Raw genomic sequence first — 11295 nt, 5'->3', positions numbered from 1 at the left:
GCCTCTGAGCAAGGCAGCCCCGGGCAGCGGCGAGGTTCTCACGAGAGCTCTCGGTGGAACGAATCGGGAGCGGAAAGACGTGTCCGTTTCTCCCTCCCTCCCTCCCTCGCTGCACAACCCGTCCAAGCAGGCAAGGGAGGAGCCCCCGCCTCCACCGCGCACGGATCTGGCCGCCCCCTCGGGGGCATCCCGCGCTGCAAGGTCTCTGCGCCTTTAAATATCCCGAGCTACGGCTAAGCAGGCACCTTCTCCAAACATTTAGGCCCATTAACATTGTTAAGCAGTGAGTTAGGGAGTGTCAGAAATGTGCTATTTTCACACGCAGGCTGATTGATGAAGGGCGACGCGCGCAGGGCCCCGGGTTGGCAGCGAGACAGGCTTGAACAATGAGGGGGCCCCCAGCCAGCCAATAAATACCAGCCTCTAATCTCATTCCCCCCACGTGGGGACGGACAGGCAGCCCGGCCGCGGCAGCCATTGGGCAGCTCGCAGCCAACCAGTGTGCGCCAAAAAGAAGCTTCGCGCTCCCGTTGGCTAGCCGCGTCCCCTTTTGTCCCCACCTCGGCGGGGGTTTAACCCTTCCTTCTCCCTTCCCCCACGCCGAAAAGGGGGCCGGAAAGCTGAGGAGGCGGAGAGGAGGCGCCAGCTTGCATCGCAGTGCGGGAGAGGCTGCAAAGAGACGGGCAGGGAGAGGGATGGCATGCTTCTGTGGGGCGGTACGAGCCTCAGGATAAGGATCGTCGCGAGCATAGCGTTTTACTAGCCACCCACCCCACTCCCCACGCGCCTTTCTACCAGCGCTGTGTAGGGTGTCTCCAGTGTGGCTCCCAGCGCTCTGTGGCGCAAGCAAATCTGTTTTGCATGCAAAAGGTCCCAGGTAACCAGATTCAATCCCCAACGTTTGCAGCTAGGGTTGGGCAAGCTCCGTTTTCTGAAACCCTGAAGAGTCGCTGCCCGTCAAGGTAGACTGCACTGAGTTAGAGAGGATCTACAGTATGGGTATAAGGCAGCTTCCTAGGGTCCGGGTGCCCTTTTGGAGGTCTCTCCACACATGCATCCCGCCCCGATCTTCCTCTTCTGTTGCAAAGGGACGAGTGTCGTGTGGCACTACGAAACGAAGGGAGCATTAGCAAAGTAGCAACCCCGCCCCAAGGCAAAAAGCAGAGGCAGGGCCACGTCCCGCAGCCCTCAAACAAGCCTTGGAAATGAACTAGGAGCAGGAGGTCTGGGTGGTTGGAACAAGCCCTGGTAGGCCTGCAAGTGGAAACCGTCGAACCAGGCCGGACCATTGGTCAATATATATAACTCCACGCGCCCCGCGGCACAAAATCGTCTTACCCGGATTCTTGATGCTTCCTCAGCCTGCGGTGGGTGGGTGGATGGGCTCCTAGAAGGAATCCCGTGGCGCGCAAACACTCGAGGCGTCCAACGAGCACATGCACCAAGCTCGTTACCCACCCAATTCGCCAACACGCCGAAGCTTATTGCGCGCTTATTCCGGAGTAAATCACCTCGATGACAACGGGATCATTTGTGGATGCACCCGAAGGTGATAATGCTGTTCAAATTGCTGGCTTGGGGCCCATGATTTGTGTGTGGGTGAGAGAACGAGATTCTAGCGCTGCAGCCAGATTTGGAAAATAGAAACTACCCCATTCCCCCACCAAAAAAAATAATAAATCCAGAAGGGACGGAGGCAACAAAGTGCGGTCGTGCAATGCAACAACCCCCGGAGTACCTTCCCCCAAATCTTTTAACAGGCCGCTTTCAGTTCTGCTTCCCGCCACTGGGTGGCAGTACACCTAGACGGCCATGCTCCTGCTAGTAGAGAGGGGCTGCGGGCAGGAGGGCTAAACCATTTGGGAGGCGAATGTATGACCCACTTCCTGGAGGAAGAAGGTGCGAGGGTGCGTTGGATCCACGTGGGCCAGGTGAGCTGGTAGGGTACCAGACGGCTCAGTCCAGTGGACCAGACTCCGAAGGAGGATGCTCCATCGTCTCGACCACATAATTTCCTCTCTTGAGGCTCTTTCATTCCCTCCTCCCCGTCCTTTTCTCAGCGTTTCTCCCACAGATAAAGTTGCTGTTTTCCTTGAACCTCCAAAAGTTCTCCAGTAGACTGTCTGTGATGAAGCTGGCACATAATTATGGGGAATCAGACGGGCTGGACAGACCAAGGAAATGCCTTCAGGACCCCCCCCCCCCAGCTTCTATAAACCACACAAAGTCTTCCCTCCACCTCATAGGGGGAAAGCAACACAGTTATTCTCTCGCCCCACCCAATACGCAGCAGCATCTCAGACAAAAAGTGGACCATATATCATGCTTGTGGAACCTGTGTGGTATTGTTTACTAGGTCCCTGAGATCCACCAACTGGAAACAAGTATTTTCTCTTAAGGGCTTAGTGGGCCAGGTATACCCTTAGATTTTTTTACTTTTAAAGTGGGGCAGGTTGGCTATTGAGTACAAGATCAGCCCAGGATTTTGTTTCCTTTACCAGAGCTGAGATCTGAGCCCTTTCACACACAAAAAAAACCCCCCAAAGTTGTCTTCCTTTCAGGAGAGGTGTTTATTTGTTGACACTGCTGAGCAGCTGGAAGCCAGCAACCCTTTACTGATCTTCCACAAGTCACCCGGAACTGTACCTGTAGAATAGATCCCCATCTACCTTTGGTCCACCCCTGGTTTAGAGAGACAGCGGCAGCCCTCCCATTCTCAAATTCACACTAGCTGTTGAATAGTTAAGCCTGCCTCCCATGTATCCCGTGATCATCGCTCCCCCCCCCCAATATGCGGTATAGCAGGCTGGCAGGAATTCCTTCCAACGCCACGATCTAAGAAGTCACCGACTAAGCAAGTGAACAATCAAATGCAGCCAATTTGGCTAGGGCTGTGTTGTGAGGGATGCCAACAGAGAAGGGGGGAAAGGAAAGGAAACTGGCACTGGCAGCTTTTGCTACCACCTGCGTAAGGACTGGACACCCGTTGGCAAATGTCCACTAGTGCTCCACCCACCACCCACCCCCGCCTCTCTTCCTCCCCTCGATCTCCAGTTTTATATTCCAGGAAGCCCATTGCAACTTACTGATCTAATGACCTGTTCAGTCCAGGGTGCGACTGAAAGGGATAAGAAGGTTGCATAGAGCTGCTCTCTTTACCTTTGCTGGGCTGCAGCATTTGAACCCAGGATCTCTTCCACTCCCCCTTAGCCAATGCACTGTGCAATATTTATCACGGTCGCCTGTGCGTGGTCGTACAGATGCATCCCGGCCTGGGGATATTAGCCGGGCTGCTGAAGCCCAAACACTCAATCACATCAGAGAGGCGAATCTTCTGCTTCTGCAGCACTGTGTGGTGTGTTTTCACAGGTCGGTTGCCGCATCTTGACAAAGTAGACTCTAGCCTAGGAAAGATCATCGTACCATCATGTTGCAGCCCAGTACTAAGCATATTTGCACAGACCTTTTCCTCACCATTCAGTGGGGTTTGCTTTCTGGTAAGTAAGATTGCAGCTTGAAAGTCTCAGACACCGCAGCAGTCCTTGCCTTCTTGCAGTTACCAGGCAAACAAGGCTCTTCTGGAATCAGCTGTTCAAGGACACCAGAGAGAGAGAGAGAGAGAACCAATTGTTTCTGCTGGCTTGGGAACGTTATGTGTGCCAGTTATTGAGACATTGCGTCAGAGAGCTACTTGGATGTATATACCAGATCACAACCTCTCATTCCTGATTAATGAATCAAATGCACCTACCGTCCTCCAGTTTCCATATCCACACTTAACCTAGGAGTAAGACCCATTGGACTTAATGGGGTTTACTTCTGAATAGAAGACGTGGAGGATTGTCATTGTACTGTAACTGTTTCAAATCCCATTGCGCCCATAAGCATGCATGGAGAGACTAGGTGCATGTGTGCAAAAAAGAAGAAGATGGAGATTCACCCCTTTGTTCTTGTTTAATATACCTAGTTGTCAGATTTGGTTTGGGGGTTTTTTTTTGAGGTGATGAAAACATTATACCGCAAGGGATTTTGAATTCTTTAACACTTGTACATCAAATTGAGATACCAGTCTGGACCACAACTTTTGGTAAAGGGTCCCAAAGGCTTTGCAACCAAATCACGCCCTGATATTCTTATGAAGAATTGGGTATGTGAAAATGCAGTAGGTGAGAAATGAATGCCGCTAGTCCTCATGGTTGCAGGCATTAACATTTCTGCTCAGAAATACAGGCTTCTGTAATTGTAGTTAATTAAGCAACACTTCTTAGACATTCCCCTCCATTTCAAACAAATTGGTTATGGCTTCCTGCTGACCTTTTGCTACCACTGCCTCTTGGAGCCCATCCCTTTTTTCTAGTCTCGCCCTGGGCCCCTTCTAAAATCAGAGCAAACTCCCCAAATTTATAATCCAAAGCAAGAATATTTGCAGTGTTCACCTCCTAAATCCAATCAAAATAATGGGGCTTTCTATCCATTTTTTAAAGCAAAGACCCCCCTGGCTTTGAGCTCCTTAGAGCACAATTTGCCAGCCAGATCTCCATGGCAGCCAGCTGCTAATTTATTACATCTATTTACATTGTGGTTGCCACCTCTTCAAGAGAAAAGAAAGAAAGAAAGACCAGTACTCATTTGTATATGTTGATCCAGTTAGTTTTTTTTAAAAAATAAATGTATGCAAACTTATTGTCTAACACTGGGGCCAAGCTTTTTGGGGAAAAAAACGGGTGGAAATGAGAAGAAAAGAATAAACACAAGCCAGAATAAGACTAGTCACGTGGCAACCCCAATGTACATTTTAAACAGAGCATTACAGTAAGGTGGTGGCCTTAATAACAGAGCCTATAGAAAATATAGTGAAGCCCCATCTCAATCTACCATCCAGTGACAGCAAAAGTGAAGGCTCTGAGCTGTTCTTCGGGAGCAAGCTGGAGCACACAGCTTTCGGAAGACTCAAATCCAAAAGCCCATTTGCTCTCTGTTCCTCCTGTGGCAGACAGAGCACATGTCAGAATTTGTCTGGGAAAGGAGGCAACGGGACTGATGGATTCCCCTGCCAATTCATTCATGCAGGCTGGACACGCCGGTTTTGGCACTTTTCAGTGCATTTCAAAACAGCGCATACAGCAAGGGGGGGATTGACAAAGTTCTTTAACCTCTCTCCCCAACACACACACACCATGCCTTGCACCTTTGCAGAAGGCCTCTGTTGGCTGCAAGGGCAGCTCAAAACATTTTGCTGTGTGAGCCTAAGGAGAAGAGAGCACGCACGCTCATGTCATTTCCACATACAGAAGCCAGCTGGACTGACGACTGAATTTTGCTTCAGCACCGGTAACAGGATGGAACACCTGGGGGCAACAGACTCACATACGGGAGTTTGCCCGCACGGCCCACGCATCTCTGCCCTCCCAGCAGCTTGCTGCCACTTCACCGAATCTGCCGCCTGAAGCAGCTGCCTCACTCTGCCTAATGGTACAGCCGGCCCTGATCAGCTGCTTACTTTCTGACCCAGAAACTCCAGCGGGCCCAGAAACTCCTTACGGGGTCCCAGCCGTGGGACCATATTCATCCAGTGCTATACCAGCTGCACTGGCTCCCGGTGGAGTACAGGATCAGATTTAAGGTGCTGGTTTTGACCTTTAAAGCCCTATGCAGCCTAGGACCTTCGTACCTATGGGACCGCCTCTCCTGGTATGCCCCGCGGAGGACCTTAAGGTCCACAAATAACAACACGTTGGAGATCCCGAGCCATAAGGTGGTTAGATTGTGCTCAACTAGGGCCAGGGCCTTTTCAGTATTGGCCCCAACTTGGTGGAACGCTCTCTCTCACAGGAGACTAGGGCCCTGCGGGATTTGACATCTTTCCGCAGGGCCTGCTGCAAGACGGAGCTGTTCCGCCTGGCCTTTGGCCTGGACTCAGTCTGACCCCTATGTTTTCCTCCCTTATGGTTTTTGACTTGGGCCTTTAAAAAAAATGAGGCTGCATTTAAAAATTTAAATGTAAATTGTATTTTAACCTGTATTTTAACTAATTGGTTTTCTTTCTTTATGTCTTATTGTAATTTTGCTGGTGTCAGCTGCCCTGAGCCCGGTTTCGACTGGGGAGGGCGGGGTATAAATAAAAATTTATTATTATTACTATATTACTGCAGGCTACTGCCTGACCAGACTTCCCTTTCTTGGGTGCGCAGGAGAATAATGCTTCTATCTGCAAGAAGGCTGCAAGAAGCAAGGAAACCTGGTCTCTGTTCATTTCATGGCATGGTTGCTGTCGTGAGCAGACATGAAACCTAATCTGGGTGTGGCAGATGTAGTTCATTGCAACCGTAGCCCAGCTTCTACATGAATAATCGGAGGCTAATCTAAAGACAAAGAAAAATAGGGTTGCCACACGTCTGGAATTTTCCGGACATACCCGGAATACTGCAGCCACAAGCAGAAATCGGCGAAATGCCCAAGAAAATCCAGGTGTTGGCAGTGTCATTCATGCCACTCAAAAATGTCCAATTTCAACTTTTCTGTCTGGATCTTCACTTTTTGAAATGCGGCAACCCTAGAAAAGTCCAAAAGAGAAAGGTGTGTTTATAGTCAGCTCATCCCTAGGCAACTTTCCGCTCCCAAGCATTAACTGCCAATCACTGGCCTGATTCTCCTTATAGGTAAAAGGTGAAAGGTAAAGGACTCCTGGACATTAAGTCCAGTCAAAGGCAACTATAGGGTGTGGCACTCATCTTGCTTCAGGGCTCGGGAGCCCGCGTTTATCCACAGACAGCTTTCCAGGTCATGTGGCCAGCATGACTAAACCGCTTCTGGCCCAACGGGACACTGTGACAGAAGCCAGAGCGCACGGAAATGCTGTTTACCTTACTGCCACAGCGGTACCTATTTATCTACTTGCGCTGGTGTGCTTTCAAACTGCTAGGTTGGCAGGAGCTGGGACAGAGCAACGGGAGCTCACCACCGACGAGTGGATTCGAACCGACAACCTATTGATCAGCAAGCCCAAGAGGCGCAGTGGTCTAAACCCGCATCCCTGTACTCTTTCTGCTTATACCAACCAAACCAAGCCATGATATTCCTTCTAGCTCATCTATACCACTCTTCCCCAACCTGGTGCCCTCTAGACTATTTGCACTACCACACCCATCAGCCAATGTTACCAATGGTCAGGAATGATGGGAGTTGCGATGCCTACAACATCTGGTTGATGTTTTATTGTGTTTTGGAGGATTCCCTGGTTCTGAATGGGGTAACTGTGCCCCTGAAGGACCAGGTGCACAGCCTGGGAGTCATTTTGGACTCACAGCTGTCCATGGAGGCGCAGGTCAATTCTGTGTCCAGGGCAGCTGTCTATCGGCTCCATCTGGTACACAGGCTGAGACCCTACCTGCCTGCAGACTGTCTAGCCAGAGTGGTGCATGCTCTAGTTATCTCCCGCTTGGACTACTGCAATGCGCTATACGTGGGGCTACCTTTGAAGGTGACTTGGAAACTACAACTAATCCAGAATGCGGCAGCTAGACTGGTGACTGGGAGCGGCCGCCGAGACCACATAACACCAGTCTTGAAAGATCTACATTGGCTTCCGGTACATTTCCGAGCACAATTCAAAGTGTTGGTGCTGACCTTTAAAGTCCTAAATGGCCTCGGTCCAGTATACCTGAAGGAGCGTCTCCACCTCCATCATTCTGCTCAGACACTGAGGTCCAGCACCGAGGGCCTTCTGGCGGTTCCCTCGTTGCGAGAAGCCAAGTTGCAGGGAACTAGGCAGAGGGCCTTCTCGGTGGTGGCGCCTGCCCTGTGGAACGCCCTCCCAACAGATGTCAAAGAGGAAAACAACTACCAGGCTTTTAGAAGACATCTGAAGGCAGCCCTGTTCAGGGAGGCTTTTAATGTTTAATAGATTATTGTGTTTTATTTTTTTGTTGGAAGCCACCCAGAGTGGCTGGGGAGGCCCAGCCAGATGGGCGGGGTATAAATAATAAATTATTTATTATTATTATTATTATTATTATTATTATTATTATTATTATTATTTAATATTTTGTTGAGAGCCACCCAGCGTGGCTGGGGCAACCCAGTCAGATGGGTGGCATATAAATAAAATAATCATCGTCATCTGGAGGGTGCCAGGATGGGGAGGGCTGGTTTATACCCTGCTCTGCAGTCTTTTCCCAGCCCTATCTGGAAGTCCCAGGGATTGAACCTTGAGACCTTTTCTATGCAAAGCAGTGGTAGACCACTGGCCCTCCTCCATGTTTTCATATGACCATTTTTTTCTGATTTGCACCCAAATTTACAAACGAGCGCCTAGTTGGAAGGGAGCATTTGCGGCAACTGTGGAGATCGTCGGATCCATTTTTCGAACTCAAGCTCCTTTTTCAAACCATCTGCTTTCTGCCCAACCCAGCCTTCAAATATATTATGTGACTTTACCATGAATGAGGATTAAGAAGCACTCTTCTGGAGCAGGCCGATGGTCCATCTTGGCCAACGACCTACCCTCACAGTAGCCTCACTTGGGCAGCTGCATATTTCTGCGTCTACGATTCTATGATTCTACGCTCGTGGGTGAAACCACGAGCAGTAGTGGTTCATGCGCTGAGCAGTGACACCAGTTTCGGTCCCGGTAGCGCTGATTTATCCACAAGGGGATAGTCCCAATAAGTTAGGAGCTTTGCGTTTTTGTCAGCCTTTGTCTCCCAGACCAGCACAATTTCAGGCATTTTTAAATTTTATTTTCAATATCCCTGAAAAATCCACTATCGCGATCTTTCGGCACGTTAAATGTCCTCACTCCTCCACGCTGTGGTTCCACAAGGCGTCCCTCCCGATTCCCCTCTTCAGGTTAGGTGAGAGCCTGGCTCAGCTGTGCACATCTCACTACTGCGGCGCACTCTTGCCCAGCGTAACTCGGAGAGGGGAGAGTCTCAGGAGGAGTGACCCAGATTGGTGACTTTGAGGCCCCTTTCGGGAACTCTTGCTTCCTCCCTCAGCGCAGTCGCCGCCTCAGCCCAGTCAGTAGCAGCTGCTGCCCCTCTTTCTGCTCCAGCTTTGTGCGTTAATCACTTCACTCCACAGCCAGTGGATGTTTACCCATTATTAATAAGGCCTGTCATCTCACTTCTTTCACCCAGGCCACCTCTGTGCCAAGGAGATCTTGGACTTGGGCGTTTTGTTTTCTTCCGTTCTTTAAAGAGACAGCAGCTTCATCTGGCTCTTTCGTGGCACATGCGCCTGTATAAGCTATGAGAATCTTGGCATTTCTTGGGTTTGGAACAAAATAGAAAAAAATTCCTTCAGTAGCACCTTAAAGACCAACTAAGTTTTTATTTTGGTATGAGCTTTTGTGTGCATGCACACTTCTTCAGATACACTAGAAACAGAAGTGTCAGACCCTTATATATATACAGAGGGTGGTGGGGGTGGGTGGGAATGGGTGATGGGCTGATGGGAGTGGTAAACCTGAGATGGCTGTTAACGACTGCTGATTACTGCAATTAGTCCGGGGGGGGGGGGAGCAAGGGCTGAGGTGCTAAAGAAAGCTTGATCATGCATAATGAGATAAGAATCCGATGTCTCTATTCATCCCAGGTGGCTCCATGGTTTTAAGCTTGGTAATGAGTTCCAATTCAGAAACTTCTCTTTGCTTCGACTCAGACCAACACGGCTACCTACCTGTAATTGGGTTTGGAAGTTGGGGGTTTAACTGTGGAAGCCATTTCCCTTCCTATGAAAATAGCTCTTCAGGCCTGAGCCTCTCCTGCTAAACGGCAGCTCTCCTCCTGTCCAGCTTTTGGCCGCTTCATCTCTCCACCTTCATGGCTCTCACAGCTTAGTGGTGCAGTTAGTCCTGTGGTTAGCCAACAGAAATAGACGTTAATAATAATAATAATAATAATAATAATAATAATAATAATAATAATACCCTGCCCATCTGGCTAGGTTTGCCCAGCGCACTCTGCTCCACTACTGCAGACTGGAATCCTCCATCCGCTTAGAGGCATTCCTCAAAAGTGTGAGAAAATCCAAGGCTGGAAATCCCACAATCTCCCTCTGCCCCTCCCTGGCAGTAAAAATGCAAATATCATTTATTAAATCGCTAACTGCTTGCCGCCTTTTCATGACACCTAAAACCAGCTGCCCGAGGCAGTCTCCTCATTCTGCTTAGTGGTACGGCAGACCTTGGAAAAACAACAACAAAAGCTTCCTTTTACCTTCCAGATTCTGGACCTGGGATAGCTCAGTCGGTAGAGCATGAGAAGACTCTGAAACGCAGGGTCATGGGTTCGAGTCCCACGTTGGGGCAAAAGATTGCTGCCTTGCAGGGGATTGGGCTATAGATAACCCTCGTGTTCCCACCCAGCACTACAATTCCGTGATTGTGTGGCTGAAAAATGATGGCTGGAGCGGACCAGGGCGTCACTAAGCAGTATAAAAGAGATCTTTGTTGTGTACCCTGGAAGCAGCCAGCTGGATAGTGCTGGCCTGAGAAGTTCTGAACCCTCCTCAATTCCATATTCAGAAGCTTACCAGACTGGCAGCTGAATCTCCCTTCGGCAATGGCAACAGGACAGCATCCATGTGTGGGAATTCCCTTCCATGAGAGCTAACGGTGGCCACAAATATTAGGCAAATCCAAGGAAGATAAGGCTATCAGTGGTTGCCAGCCATGAATGCCAGTTACCAGGAATCACAAGTGCGGAGAGTGTTGTCCCACCCGGGTTGTGAGCGTCCCATGAGCATCTGACCAGCCACTTTAAGAACAGGTCATTGGACAAGATGGGGTTTTGGTCTGAACCAGGAGGGCCCTTCTTTATGTCATTATCCTTCATGGCACCCGAGAGCAGGTGGCCAGCTGAGGTGGGACAAGGGCAGGCCACCTGGCACACATAGCTCTGCCCTCCAGCTCATCGCCTCTGCGCCACGTCCCTTAGAATCTGTCACCTGAGGCAGCTGCCTTACTCTGCTTGATGGTAGAGCCGGCCTGCAGCTGTAGATCCTACAGAGCAAGAAGGGAAACACATACCTTTGGACATTTCTCTGGTGAAAATAGACATCCTATTCAATAATTACTATCATGTTTATACCCTTGTCCATCTGACTGGGTTGCCGCAGACACTCTGGGCAGCTTCCAACATATATAAAAACCATAATAAAACATTAAACATTAAAAGGTTGTATAGTGACTTCTCTCCTTGGCTCAGGGGTCGTGTAATTCCATACCCTCCAACATTCTCCTCCAGAGAAGCAACACGAAGCAATGGATTCAAACTACAAGAAAGGAGATTCCAC

General features: G+C 49.7%; 1 long non-coding RNA gene across 1 annotated transcript; it reads right to left on the bottom strand.

Moving 5' to 3' along the window:
- Positions 1-6389: 6389 nt before the first annotated feature.
- On the bottom strand, positions 6390-10684 carry LOC148686779 (uncharacterized). The gene is made up of 3 exons (XR_015948580.1): positions 10534-10684; positions 9679-9853; positions 6390-6553 (listed from the first exon to the last, which is right to left on the bottom strand). It is a non-coding gene; the product is annotated as an uncharacterized LOC148686779 (long non-coding RNA).
- Positions 10685-11295: the final 611 nt, after the last annotated feature.

This window comes from Zootoca vivipara, chromosome 2, assembly GCF_965207765.1.
Source record: "Zootoca vivipara chromosome 2, rZooViv2.hap1.1, whole genome shotgun sequence".
Classification (NCBI taxonomy): Eukaryota; Metazoa; Chordata; class Lepidosauria; order Squamata; family Lacertidae; genus Zootoca; species Zootoca vivipara.
The sequence above is the reverse complement of the archived record's forward strand: the minus strand, read 5'-3'. Positions and strand labels throughout refer to the sequence as shown.